General features: G+C 47.3%; 1 long non-coding RNA gene across 1 annotated transcript; it reads right to left on the bottom strand.

Annotated features, from left to right (window-relative positions):
* Positions 1–1,349: 1,349 nt before the first annotated feature.
* On the bottom strand, positions 1,350–3,169 carry LOC129509884 (uncharacterized). The gene is made up of 2 exons (XR_008664431.1): positions 3,102–3,169; positions 1,350–2,391 (listed from the first exon to the last, which is right to left on the bottom strand). It is a non-coding gene; the product is annotated as an uncharacterized LOC129509884 (long non-coding RNA).
* Between the last annotated feature and the right edge of the window lie 15,115 nt (positions 3,170–18,284).

Below are 18,284 nucleotides of genomic sequence, written 5' to 3'. Positions count from 1 at the left end.
AGTAGTTACCCTTCGTTATTATGATGAACGCCATGTAATGATTTCCAAGATTCTTAGGCTATCAGCTTTCCTTCCCACCATTGTCATCCCGGGTTATGGTGGAACATTCTCTCCACTTGAGAGATGAGATGGAGGCTCTGAGAGGCAAGGGTCTGAGAAGTGTTCCCCTCCCCACGGCCCCAGTGTGCGCCCAGCGCCACCTCCTTGCTTGTCGTAGGTGGGAGGTTGTAGGACCCAACCCAAGGCCCCAGCCTGCAGCCTCCCCAGCCTCCCCAGTCCGAGGAGTCCAACTCCCCCCCACCTCACCAGCTGCACCCAGGAGCATGCTTACTGTGCCTGGGATTTAAATGCGAATGGCCCATAAAGTTTTTCATCTCAACAGATCCCAGCTGTGACCCAGAGGGAAGGGGGGCTTAGGAGAGGAGGTTGTTAAAATGTGGAATTTGGAAATGGCCATCTCCTTGAAAAACAAAAGTGTGTTTTTGCTACAGGCATCTCAAGGGCCTCTTGTCTCCTCGGTCACCCGCCAGGGTACGTGTTGCATGTCAAGTGATTCCATCTTAATCGACAATTCAATTGGCCCAAATTACATTATGTATGTAAATTTCCATCTGCAAATCAGCCCAGGGTGGCCCTCACCATGACAGCCAGTCACTGCCCTGGTCTCGGGCTCCCAGGGCCCCCCTCTGCTCACCCTCTGCCTACTGAGGCAGGAGCCCTGTGAGGACCAGGAAGTAGAACAGGGAGCTGACCTGCCCATCACAGAGCAGAGCTGTACCCAGGCAGAGAGGTTGGGGGGATAAACCGGGCTCTAGGTACAAATTGGGTTTCCACCATCGATTCCCAACAAGAGCAAATTGGGAAAGCAGTTGCCATGGAGCCACCAGCTTCTGATTTCAAGCCCAAGCAGCATCTGGTGACACTTCACAGTGGCACTGCCTACCAAGGAGGCAGTTGTGAAGAGTGGATAAGAGCGTGGACTCTGGAGCCAGACTGCCTGGGTTCAAATCCCAGCTCTGCCACTCTTCCCCTGGGAGATGGTGAGCAGCTCACTTGATATCTCTTAGCCTTGCTTTTCTCTTCCATAGAATAGAGACAAAATGTCCCCTTCCATGTAGGTTAGTCATGAAGCTCCCTATGAGCATGGGCTGTCATCCTCATCCTCATTATAAGTGGCACTACCGCTACTTTGCTGCCGGGCAAGCTGGAGTCCTTGGAGTGAATCTGCTAAACCCAAGAGCGTGCAAGCTGGAAGTGATCTTAATTTTCCTCCCCACCAGGACTGGGAAGAGGATGAGGCCAAGGGAGGCACTGGCCTCGGGAGTAGAAGTTAAGATAGTACCAAAAAATCTCAGTAATCAAAATAAGTCATAGTTTAATGCAGTATTTTTAAACATCAGAGTGAATACCAAAAAGAGGTCCATGATGTACAAAATACCAAAATGTAAACCTACTTGAAGGGCGTGGTTCTTTCCCTGCATAGAATGAAGTCTCCACAGGTCCATGGCATCCCATTTTTCTGCTACTCTTGGGTAATCACTTGAGTAACCAAGAGTCTTATTTTCACCAGTTAGAACATCCAGTCCAGTTAAGACCACAGTCTCGTCCCATTTCTAGCCAGTCTCCTCCAGCAGTTGGGGCTGGAATGTCACTGGCCTTGAAGGGGAGAGGCAACCTACCTCTCTCCTGACCTCTGCTCTCCAACTTCATGCATGACTTTGGATTCTGACCCCTTAGGGCGAAGCCCAGAGAGGCAGGGGATCAAGGGCAGGATGTCCAGCCCCTCCTGCAGCACAGCATCTGGGACCTGGTGTTGTTCTCCATGGAGTTGGTAGATAAAATCCAGCTCTTTCTGATATGGGGCTGTCATGGGTTCTTGGATGAGTCCCTTGCTGGGAACTCCATCATCAGCCTTGGCTGATCACCTCCAGATACTTCCTTAGCCGCTGGGCCTCTGGGGATCCTCTTGAGGCCATACTGCCCCTCCGGGCCTGCTTCTTTGAAGGAGTTGCACAGCCAGATGCTAGCACACAGGCGCTCACCTATATCCTTGCTGGCAATAGGGCAGCTTACCCTCGTGTGCACCTCGTTGTCCCTTTTACTGCCCCAGACCCTTCCAGCCACAGTGGCTTTCCATCAGACCTCTTCAACATGGAGCAGACTCCTATCACTATGTTTCCCAAACTTTCAGGCACCCATATCAAGCCCTCTGTGATGGTTATTATTTGTTAACTCAACTGGGTTAAGGGATACTTAGATAGCTGGTGAAACATTATTTCTGGTTGCGTCTGTGAGGCTGTTTCCAGAAGAGATTAGCATTTGAATAAATAGACTGTGTAAAGAAGATCCATGCTCATCAATGCGGGTGGGCATCATCCAATCCCTTGAGGCCTGGAACAGAACCAAAAAGCAGAGGAAGGGCAAATTTTCTCTTTTCTTGAGTAGGAATATCTATCTTCTCCTGCCTTTGGACATCAGACCTCCTGTTTCTTGGGCCTTTGGACTCCAAGACTTACACCAACAATATCTTACCGGTTCTGTTCTCTGGAGAACCCTGACCGACACACTAGGTTGGAGGTGAGGACAAAGGCCCCAGCACCCTTACTCTTCCCCCAAAGGGAACTCTTCTGAGGGCCTCTTCTCTATCCCTTTGAGGGGGGCGGGGTGTTGAGCTAAGGTCCCCAACCTGCTGTTACTCATCTACCTTAAAGCCCAGCCTGCTGCTTTAGCATCTCCTTTGAAATTAAAGGGCACCCACCACAGTGGTTCTCAGCCTTGGGCAGCTTAGCCAAAACTGAGGCACAGGGAATGGCCCCTGGGTTTCCTTGAGCACTCACTGTCCCCTGAAGGACATGTCTGGTTATTCTGGTCATACATGAGGCATCTGAGGACCAGAGGCAAAGCCCTGTGAGCAATCAGTGGCAGAGGCCCTGGGCCTCCTACCTGCCCCATCAGCCATCCAGGTGGCCACCCAGGAAGGACATGAGTTAGAACAGACAGTGGGCAAAAGTCAGCCTCAAGGCGGGAAACGCAGGTGGCTATGTGTGGGGGTGGAGGATCTTCAAAACGGATATGACAAGCCACGTGGCTTTAGTAAGTACCTGCTGTGTGTCCAGGCTCAATCCCTGACCTCAGCGAGTGGGGAGGCCAGCTGAGCAAGAATTGCCCATGTGCAGGCACAAGGGACAGCAGCATAAATCAAATCCCACCTGTGACCGGGTCCTGGAGGACGAGGGAAGCTGCAAGGGTCAGAGCAGCCCAGGAAGCTCCCTGTGGGAACAATACCAAGGCCTTTTGGCAAATCCACAGGCCTCCAGGTGGAGACTCTTTTAGTATCTGGAATATGATACAGGGGAAGGGGAGAGGAAGGGGGGGCTCTTCTATCCTCTTCTGACAAACACGGGCTCCTCCTTCACCAGACACACAGGCTAAGCCATCTGTCCTAGCACCGTGCCAGGACTGTGTGACCTTGGGCCCATGTCTTGGCCTCTCTGAGTCACTGAGTCCCCACCTGCCCCTCTTTGTAAAATGAGGATGATGATGCCGCAATCAATTAACAAGGCCATGGAGGGTTACAATGAGGTAATGCATAGCCGGGGCCCAGCAGTACCTGGTGCACATTCAAAAGTACTTTCAACAGGAGCAAAGCCGAGCCTCCTGTGGTGTGCCGGGGTCTGTGCCACCCGGAGGGTGGAAGTGGGGAACGCTGAGTGGAACCACGCTCTTCAGTGCCCCACCCGCACTTCCCATGAAGGAGACAGGAATGTTGTCCCAAGTGCTGGTCAGTCAGGCATTCAGTCGACAAACACCCACCCAGCAGCCGGCCTTGGGCTCAGCAGATGCACAGAGCCTGTCGGTAAGCACAGCCCAGGAAAACAGCAAGAATGGAGCCGGCCCAAGGGAGAGCCCACCTGGAAAGAGGGTAAGGGGGGACTTCCCTTAAGAGGTGCTGTTTGAGCCAGGCCTTGAGTAGGGAATGGTAGCGGGTGGGAAGGCAAGACAAAGGGAAGAAGGAGCCCACATAGAGTGGAGACTCAGAAAGTGCCCCCAGGAAGCCCCAGTAGGGCAGCCAGGGTTCTCTGGCCATGGGGGAGCTTAGGGCTCTGCTCTCCTCATCCCTCTGCTTCCCCCTTGCACTACACACTCCCTGGGGGCAGGACCAGATCCATCCCAGTCACGGGGGAGGCCCTGGCCCCCCCCTCCTGCTGCCTCATGGTAGGTGCTCGGGAAGTGTTTGCCTAACTGCGCTTAGGCCTCTGGAGACCGTGCGCTGGCTACATCCCTGGGACTCCAAACCCTTTGCTCATTTGTGCGGCAATATTTGCAGAGCACCTACTGTGTGCTGGGCACCTCTGAGGGTGCCGAGGTACAGTGGTGGGCAGGCATGGGGCTAAGAGTCACCAATAAGCTGACCGTGATGACCCTGGGACCTGGGGGCCTGCTCTGCGCCCCCAGTTCCAGCAGGCAGGGGCACTCCAGGATTGCTCCAAGTGGGTCCAGGTGGGTCCAGGTTGGTCCAGGTGGGTCCAGGTGGGTGACGGGGACTTGTGTCTGGCCGTGAGGAATGCTGAAGTACAGCTAAAGGGCACCCCAAACTTCTACCCCAGGCCTCCAGGAGCATCATCCTGGCCATCCTCCACCCGGCCTCTTCCAGATGCTGTTCCTGCTCTGGCCACGTCTCAGGGAATCAAGCCGCTGGGGAGGCTTTGGGCCACCTCCTTGACCATCCACTCCCTGCTGTCCTTCTCCCCAGCAGCTCAGGCTCTTCCAGAATCTCCTCTCAGGCCACCCCAGCCTCCCTGCCACCCCCTCTGCACTGGACCCCAGGGGGGTCCCCTCCCCACTCTGGTCAGGGGCCTTTCCCCCTCTGCCAGAACCTTCCCTCCAGGGAGCTATTCCACATCCCCTGTAAGGCTGCCCCTTACAAGCCACCTCTCTCCACGGGTACCGCTCACATTCCCTAGCCTCAGCCTTAGAACAAACCCCACCACCACCACAGCCTGTGCCCAGGGCTGCAGTATCTACAGAGCACTGAGTGTCCATCGTCTCAACCAGCCTGGCAGGTGGGCGGGGCAGGTAAGCAAGCAGGTGACCCAAGAGGGGCAGGAAAGACAAGAGGTTCAGTCAAGGCTCAGGAGGCTCCCGGCACTCGAGGGGCCAAGCTGGGATTTGTTCCCTTTGCTCCAGCTTTTCAAGGCAGGACTTTCCCCACAGTTCCATACAGCCCTCTCTAGAGAGCCTAGCATGGGGGTGTGGTGGGGGAAATTGCAAACCTGTGACCCAAGGGCCCAGGTGTTTGGTTGGCCAACAGCGTTGTGAAGCGTTGCCTTCCGATGCTGCTGGTGGGTCCTGCTCCGTTCAGTTCTCCTTGGGCCCCCCCACCCCTGCCACCTTCATGAATTTCTTCTGTCTGCCTTGCTTCTGGAGGCATCAGAGTTTGTCGCCCCAAGTGTGACCCCCGGAAGCTGTGTTTTGTGTCCCTCCCATCTACTACCCTGGTGCTCACTACACTCCCTTCCAGCCCTGTTGGCAGGGGGCTCTCGGCACCAACACTAGGCCCGCCGCCCTGCACCCTCCCACTCCTCTGAGCTGCTCCACCCTCCGGCTGCACCCTCTCCTCTTTCTTACTCAGAAAATGCTCATTCATCCACCGAACACGCACCACATACACACTCCCATGGGCCAGGCACTGTTCCGGGTGAGGAGAACCCAAGGGCGGCAAAGATGGAGTCCCTTCTGTAAAGGGTTCCCAGCCTTTCTGGGGACACAAGCAGATAAGGGATAAGCTTAGAACAACTTTCAAGTGCAGCGCGGGAAAGGAGCACAGAATAATCTGGGCCTTGCTCGAGTATCACCTCTTTCAGGATGCTTTCCTACCCACCAGACAGTCAAGGACTCTTCTGGTGTGTGCTCGTGACCCCTTAAATGGGCCTCTAGAACAGCTTTTATCACACTGCATTATGGATACTTTAAAGCTAGGATCAGAGACAAGATATATTATTATTTTTAAGATTTTATTTATTTATTCATGAGAGAGACAGAGAGAGAGGCAGAGACACGGGCAGAGGGAGAAGCAGGCTCCATGCAGGGAGCCCGATGTGAGACTCGATCCCGGGACCCCGGGGTCACATCCTGAGCTAAAGGCAGACACTTAAGCATTGAACCACCCAGGCATCCCAAGATGTATTAATTTCAATATAGTCCAGGTCCTGGTGACTGCCAGGATTGAGTAAATGAATGAATGAATGAATGAATGAATGAACGAATACAGGCCATGATCAGTTTGTTCCTCTGGGGTATTTATATTTGCAAATGCGTATACCCATTTCTGTTAAGCCACCCATCCCTATGGACCCACAGTTCCTTTTCGCTGGCTTCGTGCAGGCCTCTTGCCGGGTCCTGGGCTCCCTGGACAAATGGGCCATGGCCCTTGGCAGACAGCCCAGCAGCAGGGCAGACAGGCCCGTAACCAACGAGCTGTATCCAGCAGCGTACAGCCCTGACCCGGCGCGCATGCGTGCAGCTCCGCTCTTGTCCCACGGATAATTGGAAACGTGCCTGGTGAGTCCATTGGACCCAGTCCCCTGGGAGTTATTTCCACACTATGACGACCTGCCCTTGAGCGAACAAGAAATGATGAGAAAAAGAGGAACTTCTATCCGTGGATCTGGAAGCTCAGATGTGGCCCAGGGAAGCAGGGAGAGTGGCTAGAAAGGGTTGAGGACAGAAGATGGGCAGCAGGCCTTGGCGTGGGCCTCAACCAAGCAGCATCTGGACCGTGGGAGGGACTGGACAGTGGCTGGGACATCTGCGTATATTGGAAAATATGCCTGTAGCAGGGTGACAAAGCTAGCTCGGAGGCAGTTGCGCGGTGGTCCTGCAAGCCCATGCCCACCTGGGTGGCTGTCCCTGTCCCCCTACCCTCCACCTGCCTTCACCAGCCTGTGTCGCCTCTCAGGGAGGTAGAGACTAAAAGTCTTGCTCTCCTGGCAGGCAGCACGTGGACAGGAAGTGGCATTTGGTGGAGCCCTGATCAGGGGTGAGAACACCACCGCTTCCCCAAATTGGTTTTCCGACAGCAAATTATAATTGCTCTAAGTGTTCTAGAACTCAGGGACTGAGATTAATTACGGCTCTGTATCCTATGGCGCTCTGAACTTTAAGCACAGCATGGTGTGCAGGTTGTTAATAAGAAGGAAGATCTGGGAGGACTTTTCAGATGAGCAAATAAAAAAAGAAAAACAATTTGAATTGGCTTCTGCACCTGCCAAGGGGTTCCCTTTGGGCCTGAAAGGATGCTTTCCATCTTTCCAACCTGGCCGCAGATTGTGTTAATGATGACCAAAGCAAAGTGGCTGCTAGGGCCTGGGGACATGTGGCAGGCCTCCATCCACCTGGCTCAGAATGAATCCAAGCATGAGGCCGGTCAGCCCTTTACAGGAATAACAAGACAGGCGGTTCACAAACTCAGATGTCAGGAGAGTTGGGAGGGTAAAGTAAACGAGAGGGGCTTCCAGGCGAAGGGTCTGATAGGGAGTGGTGGAAACTGGGGAGCTGGGGAGCCCATTCTCTCCGAGGCCACCTCAATGTGGCTCCGGCCAGCCACTGTCACATCCCGGCAATGCAGCCTGGGCTGCTGGGCCTTCAAGAACAGAATTCCAGGTTTCGATAAAAAATCTATTTTTATAGTTGGAAGCTTATTATAATTTTAACATATTTCATGGAATCAGATAAAATCTATCCAGGCTGGGGATGCCTGGGTGGCTCAGCAGTTGGGCACCTGCCTTCAGCTCAGGTCATGATCCTGGGATCCAGGATCAAGTCCCACATCAGGCTCCCCGTGAGGAGCCTGCTTCTCCCTCTGCCTGTGTCTCTGCCGCTCTCTCTCAGTCTGTGCCTCTCATGAATAAATAAATAAATCTTTTAAAAAAAAAAATCTGTCCAGGCTGGAATTTGGCCCATGGACTGCCATCTTGAAACATCTACGTCAGAGACCCGTTTCTTTCTTTGGGTGAATGGTAGGTTTGGACCTCTCTCTCCTCCCACGGAGAGGAGAGCCTCCTGCCCTTCGGCCTCCTGGTTCCTTCCTTCCGACTCCATTTCTCTCCGCATGCTCTCCACCGGCTCCATCCTCACCTTCTCATCCATCTCCCCATTACACCTCAAGTCCCTTGACAGGCATGGATTAGACAGCCCTGTTCCCAAGCAATAGAGAAGGCCCCACAGAGTAGGAGCTCAAACAATGTTTGTGGAATGAAAGAATGAAGAACAGTATGCACTTTCAGACCTCTCTGCTTTTCTCATTCTCTTCCTCCTACCTCAATAGTCCCTAATCCAAAACCCGACACAGGCCTCCAGCCCAAGCAGGCGTCCCCTGCAACCCCTTCACCATGTTTCCAGGCTCTGAAACTGAGGTCAGAGCCAAGAGGGATTAGAAGCAGAAGGGACATAGAGTCTACGGTCCAGATGAGGGAAACAAAGTCTGGCAGGAAAAAAAGGATTCACATAAGGCCGAGCCGTGAGCTGGCAACCAAGCTGAACCTTGAATCTGGAATAGGGCAGTGTGATGTGGAAACCCCTGACATCTCCCCCTTCCTGAGCTTTCTCTCCTTCTGTCTCTCTCAGAGCACTGCCCACGTTCAGGGGGTCAAACGTCCCACCCACTCCCATCCTTGGCAGATGCAGACAGAAGACCTGAGAGCCATGACCATCCCGACATGCGCTCAGCTCAAAGTGTACTGGGAAAACCATTCATGTAATATAAAACAGAAATCACTATTTAGAATGTGCAATTAATTTATTTTACTAAAATGTGTTTTGAAGCCAGGTCCCATGGCTGCTGCTGGGCCCTGAGAGTGGGACCCACTCTGGGGATACTGACCCTTGAAGCCCGATGCCCGGCTATGGCCATGACCATGACTGACCCCAACCCAAGGCAGCTGCTTGCCAAGATGGCAAGCCATTATCAGGACACAAGAAGGAGATTGGAAGGGACGTGTGTTTGTGCTGGGGGCTAGCTGGCTCCCCTTCATCCCTTCTTCTCCCAGCTAGAAACTCAGAAGGAACCACCCAGTGAGAAATGGAAGCAGGCAAGTATAGAGGTCAAGAATGTGGGTCTTGGAGTAAAACATCTGGATTTGAGTTCAAGTTCCAGTGTTTACAAATGTGTGATCTTGAACTAACCCTTATATCCCTCTCTGCTTTAGCTTCCATCTCTGCCAAATGGGGACATGTGAAAAAAATAAAACCACTATGTTTCCAGGTTGAAAAAGTGCTGAGCATCTTACATACTATAGATCATTTAATCCTCATAACACCCCTATGAGACACATACTATTAGTATCAGCTCCATTTTACAGACATGGAAACTGAGGCACTGAGAGGCAAACTGGACTGTAAAGAGTGATCCAGCTGGTAAATATTAGCACTGTGATTCAAACATAGTTACCCCCCTATTAAGTGAGTCTAGAAGCCACATTCATCTTTTCTTAATTGTTAAGAAATTTAAGAAAACATAAACATGATTCAAAACCCAGAAAGCACCAAAGGCAGAGCAAAGCCTCCTCTTCATCACTCTGCATCTTCAACCACCCTCCCCTCGATAACCATTCTTCTGTCTCTTACTTTAACTCGTAGTTTCTTTAGGAGTGGGCAAGCAAACATGAACACAAAGTTTGTCCCTCCCCTTTTACACAAAAGTTCAGATACTAGACACATTGCTTTCATCTTGTTATTTTTATTTTTAAATAATTTTAGATTTTTATTTTTAAATAATTTTTAAATAATTTAGACTCACTCACTTAAAAATTGAAAAATAGGGCAGCCCCAGTGGCTCAGCGGTTTAGCACCACCTTCAGCCCAGGTCATGATCCTGGAGACCCGGGATCAAGTTCCGCTTCAGGCTCCCTGCATGGAGCCTGCTTCTCCCTCTGCCTGTGTCTCTGCCTCTCTGTGTCTCTCATGAATGAATAAATAAAAAGCCTTTAAAAAAAAAAAAAGAAATTGCAAAATAGTAGAGAATTCCCACATACCTCCCCCCAGCTTCCCTCAGTGACAACATCTAATGTAACTATAGTACAGCTATCAGACCAGGAAATGGACAGTGGCACAATCCAATTACTATCCCTCCAATTTTTACGAGGTTTAGGCACACCACTTTTAATGTTTTTTTGGTAAATAGCTCTATGACGTTTTATCCCATGTGTAGACTTGTGTAAGCACCACATTGTCAGAATTCAGGGCTGCTCCCTCACCACAAGGGACATTCCATGTGCTGCCCTGTTAGAGCCACGCTCTCCTCCCAGCCCTCACCCCTGGCAACCAACGGGCTATTCTCTATCACTGTATTTTGTCACTTTGCGAACAATAGACAATAAATGGAAACCACAGTACATGACCTTTGCGATGGGTTTTTTCATTCAGCCTAAAGCCCTTGGGATCCATCCAGCATTTACCGGCACCACTAACTACCCTGTTCCTTATACCATAGTTATAGACACCCATTCCTCTGTTGAAGAACCTTTGAGTTGTTTCCATTTTTTAGCTACTACAAACGGACCTACTTGCACATTTGTGAGTAAAGTTCTGCATGAATGTAAGTTTTCATTTTTCCTGGGTAAATACCCAGGAGTGGAATGGCTGGGTCATATGTTCCTGTATGTTTAACTTTGTAAGAAATTGCCAAACTGTGCCAAACGGAGTGGCTGTTCCACTTTTTGCCTTCCTGCTGGCAACGCATGACAGCCCCACATTTTCACCAGCACTTGATATTGTCAACAATTTTTATTTCAGCCAGCTTAATATGTGTGTAGTAGTGGTACCTCATAACATACCTTACTTTTTAAGCTTAGAACGGCTTGGAGCTCTTTCTATATTGGAATAGAAAGCTACTCTTTTTTTTTTTTTTTTTTTGTCCTGCAGCTGCATCCTACCTCTTTGTACACCAATATTTACTTAACTTTTTTTTGGTTGGTGTTTGGGTATTTCCGATCTTTGCTGTTTCAAGCATTGGAGGCCCAACTCTCAACCAACACATTTAACTACCTTTGTACATCTCAAAGGGGTTGTGTACATATTATCCTGTCTCCTTCAGCAAAGGGTCCTTTTAGTGATTTTTAAAACCGTAAGTGAAAGACGCCTAACTCGAACCAGCTTGAAAATGAAAAGAGGAGGGCATGATTGGATCGTAGCTGGAGGAACTGAACAGCCAAGCTGTAGAAACAGTAGGCCCAGGAGACCCAGAACCAGGGCCCCAGATGGACCTCCTTTGTCTCTCCGCACTTGTGTCTGGTTCTTCTCCCCTTCCCTCACAGCATAGCAAGAGTGACCACCAGCAGCGCCCCTGTGTTATCTGATGGCCCCCCCTACTGTGGGGGGACTACCTCTCTTTGCCAGACCTGAATCAAAGGTGTCAGAGGAGGAGTCCAGCCCTGTGGGAGAAGGAGGGGCAGTTTTAATGCCATCCTTACCATCTCGGAGATGTAAGATCACTCCTGAGATAGCTGTGTGTGTAGAGGAGGAACCCTAAGATGCAAAAATTTCTCCTTTCCCGGGGTTGACTTGCATGGGATGCACTCCCACATCTCTCAGTACAGACAGCCAGGCTCAGCACACATTAGATGCTAACGGCATGCAGCTGGTGCAGAACAAGATACGTGTCAATCAATCAAGCATTCTACTAAATTGCCTCCTATTTCTTCACATGCTGGGGGAACCCACCATTTAAAATAATGCCGTTAAATTCCTCTGCGAAGCAGGCTTTCTTCACAGCAGGATTTGCTTAAAGTGGGGCATGCCTGTAGTCTCAGTTCCTGGGGGAAACCTTTGATTTTCCTGACAACCCACTGAGCTAGGCGAGGATGTTAGGAGGGCAAACGGTTAATGGATGTGAAAGCTTTCCCTGACCTGTAAGTAGCATAGAAATGTAGGGCCTCACCATGACTATTATGATTACCCTTATTTCATCTCGTCTTTGAAGAGCTTTACACTGTAATTTTGGAAGTGGAATTGGAGACACCTCTGTAACAGTTCAACCTCATACTTCTTCTCCAAGGCTCAGTCCAGGGTCTCAGAACATCGTTTCCCAGCAGCCCTGTTGCTGCTATTCAATGCCACATAAAGAGATTTCCACAGCCAGAGGCGTCCTTGGATGGGAATAAAGGGATGCACTGAGGCGGGGGCTTCCTGAGGCACATTTAGCCCTCTCCAAACTACCCTGTGCCAGAACATCCCTCTCTACCCCAAATTTAGGGATTTGAGTTAACAGTCTCTCTGGAGAACTTGACTGTATGCCAAGCTCTGTGCTGGATGCTGGACTTCCAAGAAGCCCACGGTCTGGGGGAGGAGGTACATCCAGCTAACTATCCTTCCAGGCAGTGAAGGGAGATGCAGAGGTCCCCAGGACAGAGGATTGGGAAGGTGCTAAGGGAAGAGCCCCAGGTCTGAGCTTGATAGGGAGGAAATGAACATCTGAATGACACTGCTGACCTTAGCAACCCCAAGGCTTCCCCAGCTGTCCCTCAGACCCCAGGGCCGTTACACTGCACAGGCAAGGTTTTCCCTAGAATCTTTCTCTCCTCTACATTTTCTCTCCCTTTCTCTAAATTTCTTCTCATTGTTTCTAAGGAGTCCCCAACCCACTCCCCTTCCCTAGAGGCTACCTCCATTCCCACCTCTCTCCCGTGCTTGGTTCTGCAGAGAATCCCACCACCCTCCCCTTCCCTCACTTGCTCTGCTGGGCCACAGTGAAATGTATTTAGCTCCTAGAGCCTTTGTCATAAATCAGTCTCTCTGGAGCCTCAATCATTTTTATTGCTCTTCTGTGAGCATCCTGTCATTCCTCTCCCTGTCTCAGATATTGGCAAGCTTGGAACTCACGGCACTTTTCCTGGACACGTCTCATTAGAGACCTGCCCATGGCTCTCTGCCTTTGTACTATGAGGCTTCCACAGCCAATTATCTTGACCCCATCATGACTTTTGGCAGACACCCCAAAAAAGCAGTTAGGGTTGAATCTACATTATTAACTGGGAGTCTCTCAAGACCTCACCACTCCTGTCCTTCCTTCTCATTCCCATGGAGCAGCTCAGACACTAGAACTGAGCCTGGACAATGGTACTGATGGCTACCGTGAGCCCCTCACCCCATAAAAGGCTAAAGGACTCTAACATAGAGTGAGCACTGAACTGGAGTCAAGAGGCTCTGCAAAGTTTATGGTCCAGAAATGTTGGTGAGTGAGCAATAGTGATCACAAGGAAATGAATTATATTGAAGGGGTAATATATCATGATAATTAATAAACACAGACTGTCTGAAGTCAGTGAACTTGATGGAAAATATACAGGTCACTAAGACCTTGAGGATGTACAGACAAAACAAGGAGGGGAATCGCTGCAGACTGTTTACATTCTTGCCACCTCAAGAGTGAGGTGAGCTGAGAACCCGCTGGAGTTTGACCAAATGAAGCAGGGATTCCAAGAGAGCTGATCTGTGCATAAGTCTCTCCGCACTTTAGAAGAGAATAGCAGAATAAGATATTCTGCAGCAATGTAAATTCAGTTTATAACATAAATGCAGTTATTGGAAATTGGATGCAGACCAACACATGGTCTAATTAGTTCTGCCTAAGGAGCTTGGGAAAGGTCTGTGCTATGGACAAAGAAGGAAATCAAGGAGGCAGTATTTGAGAGCTATGTTCAGCTTAAATAAGATCTCTGGACCGTAGAGACCATGGTTTTCTCCCACTGACTTGGGTTGGGATCAGTCTCAATTATGTAATGTGGCCACACATCCATATGGCTGTACCTATGCTATTGATTGGCATTGCTGCCTGAAAGAATCTTGATCTAGGGGACCCTTGTCCATCAGCTTAGTTGCAGAGCACCTGTGTCAGTGTGATGCTTAGATCCTTGGCCTACCCTATTGCCCAAGAGAGTTGGACCCTCCTAGAAAGGAGCAGTTGGAATAAAACCAGGAGTCAAAAAGTGGAATTTGTTTTTTCCTTCAAATCATAGTTATTGAAAATCTACTATGCATCAAGCACTGTTTTAAGGGCTAGAGGTACAAGAGTAAACAAAGCTGACAAAAAAAAAAAAAGCAAAAAATGAAAAACAAAAACACCTTACCTTTATGGTGTTTATGTCCTAGTTCCTCGAATATTTTCTAAAATTCTGATGATGCTGTGGATAAACTGAAAGTTTTCCTTTCTTCAATCTGTCCTCCTTCCTTCATACTCCAACAACAGAATGGGTAATATAGTAAAACACCTAAGCCTTAAGATGTGGTCCAGAGAGAAGGCTAACTATGTTTCCATTCAAGTGGGAATACGATTAAACACATCCACTCACTATTTCATAATCAAGAACTGAACAGCAGTCTCTATGTCAGGTATAAACAAGATTAAAATGATCAGCGTGACAACCATGTAAACATTATTCAGGGAAAAAAAAAGAAATAGAAAAGCAAAGCAAGAATGGATAAAGAACCCAGTCTGGAAAAAAAGTAATTCCAAATAAGAACACTTCCCCGATCTAATAAAACTTGATGAAAAAAAAATGGCATCAAAATAAGAGCCAAAGAACAATATGCAGATGAAGAAACAGGCACCAGACTTACCCTATTACCTGAAACAACCAAGGAAACAGGCAAAATCCATGAAACAACAGTTTGCAAGACACATGGAATAAGAAACAAAAGATGGAAAACAAATAAGATGAGCCTTACAATTGCCCCAGCATATTGCGCAGTCTCCAGGCAGCAGCACGTGCGGGGACTCTTACAGGGTGGGAATCGTTCCTGTCCCTGGGCTTTAAATAAAGTACTTCAAAAGATTTTGCTTCAGGATAGAGGAGTAAAATTAGTCCAAGATTAAAATGCTGCTCTGATCATGCCAAACAAAGCTTAAAGTAATAGGATTGTGTTTCTAAGAAACTTAAGTACATCCCAGAACAAGGCTCAATGACATGTGTAGGAATATAAAGCTTTCTAGCACCTAATAAGACAAAATTCAAAATGTCTGACATCCAATACAAAATTCCCAGAGAAGCAGGAAAAGATAATCAATAATTAGGAGAAAATATGTTCAATCACACCTGACCAAGAATGACACAGATACTATAATTAGTACACAAAAACATTAAAATGGTGATTATAATCACAATCTGCATGTTCAAGAAACTGAAGGAAAGAGATACAGAGACTGGTGATGCAAAGACCCTAATCAAAATCCTAGAAATCAAAACCTCAATGTCTAAGATGGGGGGAAAAGAAAGCACTTGGTGGGATTAACAGCAGATTAATGATCACAGAAAAACAAAATTCATAAACTTTAAATAGAGTGATAGAAACTACCCAAAATTAAACAGTGAAGAATTAAAATTTAAAAATAGATGGACAAAGCAAGATGTAGGTGTAAGGCAAACTCAAAGGACCTAATAGATGTGTAATTAGAGTCTGATAAGGAAAAAAGGGGAGACATCTGAAACACAATTGCTAAAACTTAAAAATTTGAGAAAAATATAAACACAAAAGATCCAAGAAGCTCAACAAACCTCAAGCCCAAGAAACATGAAGAAAAATACAATAAGCCACATGATTTTTAAAATCACTTAAAATTAGTGATAAAGAGAAATTCTAACAGTAGCCAGAGGTAGGCTGAGGGTGAGGTATATAGAGAGGAATAAGGGTAACAACAGTTGTCTCATCAGAACTAATGCAAGCCAAAAGAGATGGAATGGCATCTTTAAAGGACCACAGGAAAAGACCTGCCAACCTGGAGTTCTATACCCAGCAAAATGATTCTTCTAAAATGAAGACAAAGTAAAGACATTTTCAAACAAAAGCTGGAGGAATTCATCAGAACTTGGAAATGAAAAGTATGTGAGTGAACATGGAAGATTTTTTTCTTATCATTTAAAGGGACATAAAAGCTAATTGACTGTTTAGAACAAAATAATCACAATCTATTGTAGGGCTTATCACATATAGAAGTAAAATGTGTAACCAAAATAGTTTCAAAGCCTGGAGAGGAAAAGAGAAGTATAGTGTAAGAATCTTACACCAAATGCAAAGAGATATAACAATAAGTTGAAAGCATAGACTACAAACTCTAAAAGACTAAAATAGTGAAATAACTGAAAAAAGAAGTAAGCCAGCAGAGATAAGGAAATTACCAAGGGGTGCAAGGAAACTTTTGGAAGTGATGTATACGTTCATTATGTTGATTTATGTTACTGGTTTCGTGGTGTACTCGGATGTCAAAACGTATCAAACTGTCACTCTAAATATGTACAGCTTGTTTTATGTCAATTATATCTCCATAAAACTGTTTAAGAAAGCAATAGAACATTATGGAGAGGGAGCTTCAGAGCCAATGAAACAAAATAAGAACCGTCATAATACCTTTACAGAATGAGAAAGAAATCATACGAAATTAAGAATAGAATCAACGTAGGGATGCCTGGGTGGCTCAGCAGTTGAGCATCTGCCTTCGGCTCAGGATGTGATCCCAGGATCCGGGATCCAGTCCCACATCCAGCTCCCTGTAGAGAGCCTGCTTCTCTGCCTGTGTCTCTGCTTCTTTCTCTCTATGTCTCTGATGAATAAATAAATAAATCTTTTTAAAAAAGAATAGAATCAATGCAGATGACAAATAAATGCCTGATATCAAATAAAGTGTTGAGAATGGGCTACCAAGTGGTACAACTCCAGGGAGTTGGCATGTCCTAGTCTTTGATGTGAATGGGGGCTCCCACAGCTCTGCACTCCGAGGCCTCGCAGCCCTCTGCTCAAGATTATCACAGTGAATGCAGAAGAAAAACACAAGAAGGTCAAAGTAATATAGTGAGATTTTAATGGATTTGGAAGACAAAGTTGACCTTCTATTAGGAAGCAGAAAGCATGGCAAATGAAATAGAAATATAATAATAGAAAATTTTAAAACCCTGAAAAGAAAAAATAATGGAATTTGCTGATTAAAAAAAAAATTACTTTTCCCAAGGGTCTTGGGTAGGAGGTAGGAAGATGATATAGAAAAATCAACATTGGGCAGCCCCGGTGGCCTGGCGATTTAGTGCCGCCTTCGGCCTGGGCCTGATCCTGGAGACCTGGGATCAAGTCTTGCATCGGGCTCCCTGCATGGAGTCTGCTTCTCCCTCTGCCTGTGTCTCTGCCTCTCTCTCTCTCTCTCTCTCTCTCTCTCTCTCTCTCTCATCTCTATCTCTATCTCTATCTCTCTGTCTCTCTCATAAATAAAATAAATCTTTAAAAAAAAAAAAGAAAGAAAAATCAACATTGAGACACAACTAGGAAAAAAAGAAAGAAAAGAAAAGAAAAAGACACAGCCAGGTAATGCTTTTGGACCATAAGGACAAAGAGAAAGCTCTTCAGGAATCCAGGTAGAAAAGTTAGGCATCAACAAGCTGCTGTGAAGGAGGCTGGCCTCAGGATCTTTGGGTAACAGTATATCATTTCAGGAGAAATGGAGGAATATATTCAAAATTCTGATGGAAAGAAAATGTAAGCCAAGATTATTATATCTAGCCAAGATGTCACTCGAGAATAAAGGCTACAGGAAGACATTTCCAACTATTAAAGAATTGAAAGAAGTATACTACTCCTGATCCCATGTTAAAGAGCTATTTGATGATATAATTCAGCTTAAGTAGTGGTCGGAATCTAGAAAACCTCCTAATATCTACATTTCCTGTTCCTCTAGTTATAGGAATCCTGGCATTTCCCCAGGCACATTGCCACCCACCTGTAAGACCACGTACCCTCGCCTCCCCTACAGCCAGTCATGGTCAAGTTGTGAAGTGTTAGTCAATAGTATATGAGCAGACATGGTGTATGCAACTTCCAGAAAGTCTAATTAAAGGAAAGGAGGATATCCCTCTTTGGCCTTCATCCATTGTGCAGCCTGAAGGACAGATGTGATGAGTGGGGCCATCTCAAACCATGAGGACAAAGCCTAAATCCTAATGATGTTAGAGAAGACACCTAGAAGGAATTTCGCTGCCTAATAAATTTGTGTACCTGCCTCACCTCCTCTGGACTGTTCCTTCAGGCTTACTGTGTACAAACAAGAAGCAGACTTTTTATTTTGCTTAACCAGTCAGTTTTTGTTGTCGTTTTAAGCAGTGAAACCAAATTCTGATCGATACATCAGTCAACTAACAGATATGTCTTAAATCAGGGACTGAGATATGGAGACATTATGGTTTTCATACTCAGAGTTCATGAAATTCCTTTCATGATGTCATTAAAAACTGACATTACCACGGGATGAA

The sequence above is a fragment of the Nyctereutes procyonoides genome, unplaced genomic scaffold (assembly GCF_905146905.1).
Source record: "Nyctereutes procyonoides isolate TBG_1078 unplaced genomic scaffold, NYPRO_anot_genome, whole genome shotgun sequence".
Classification (NCBI taxonomy): domain Eukaryota; kingdom Metazoa; phylum Chordata; class Mammalia; order Carnivora; family Canidae; genus Nyctereutes; species Nyctereutes procyonoides.
Note: the sequence above shows the minus strand (reverse complement) of the source record. Positions and strands in the feature narration are given on the sequence as shown.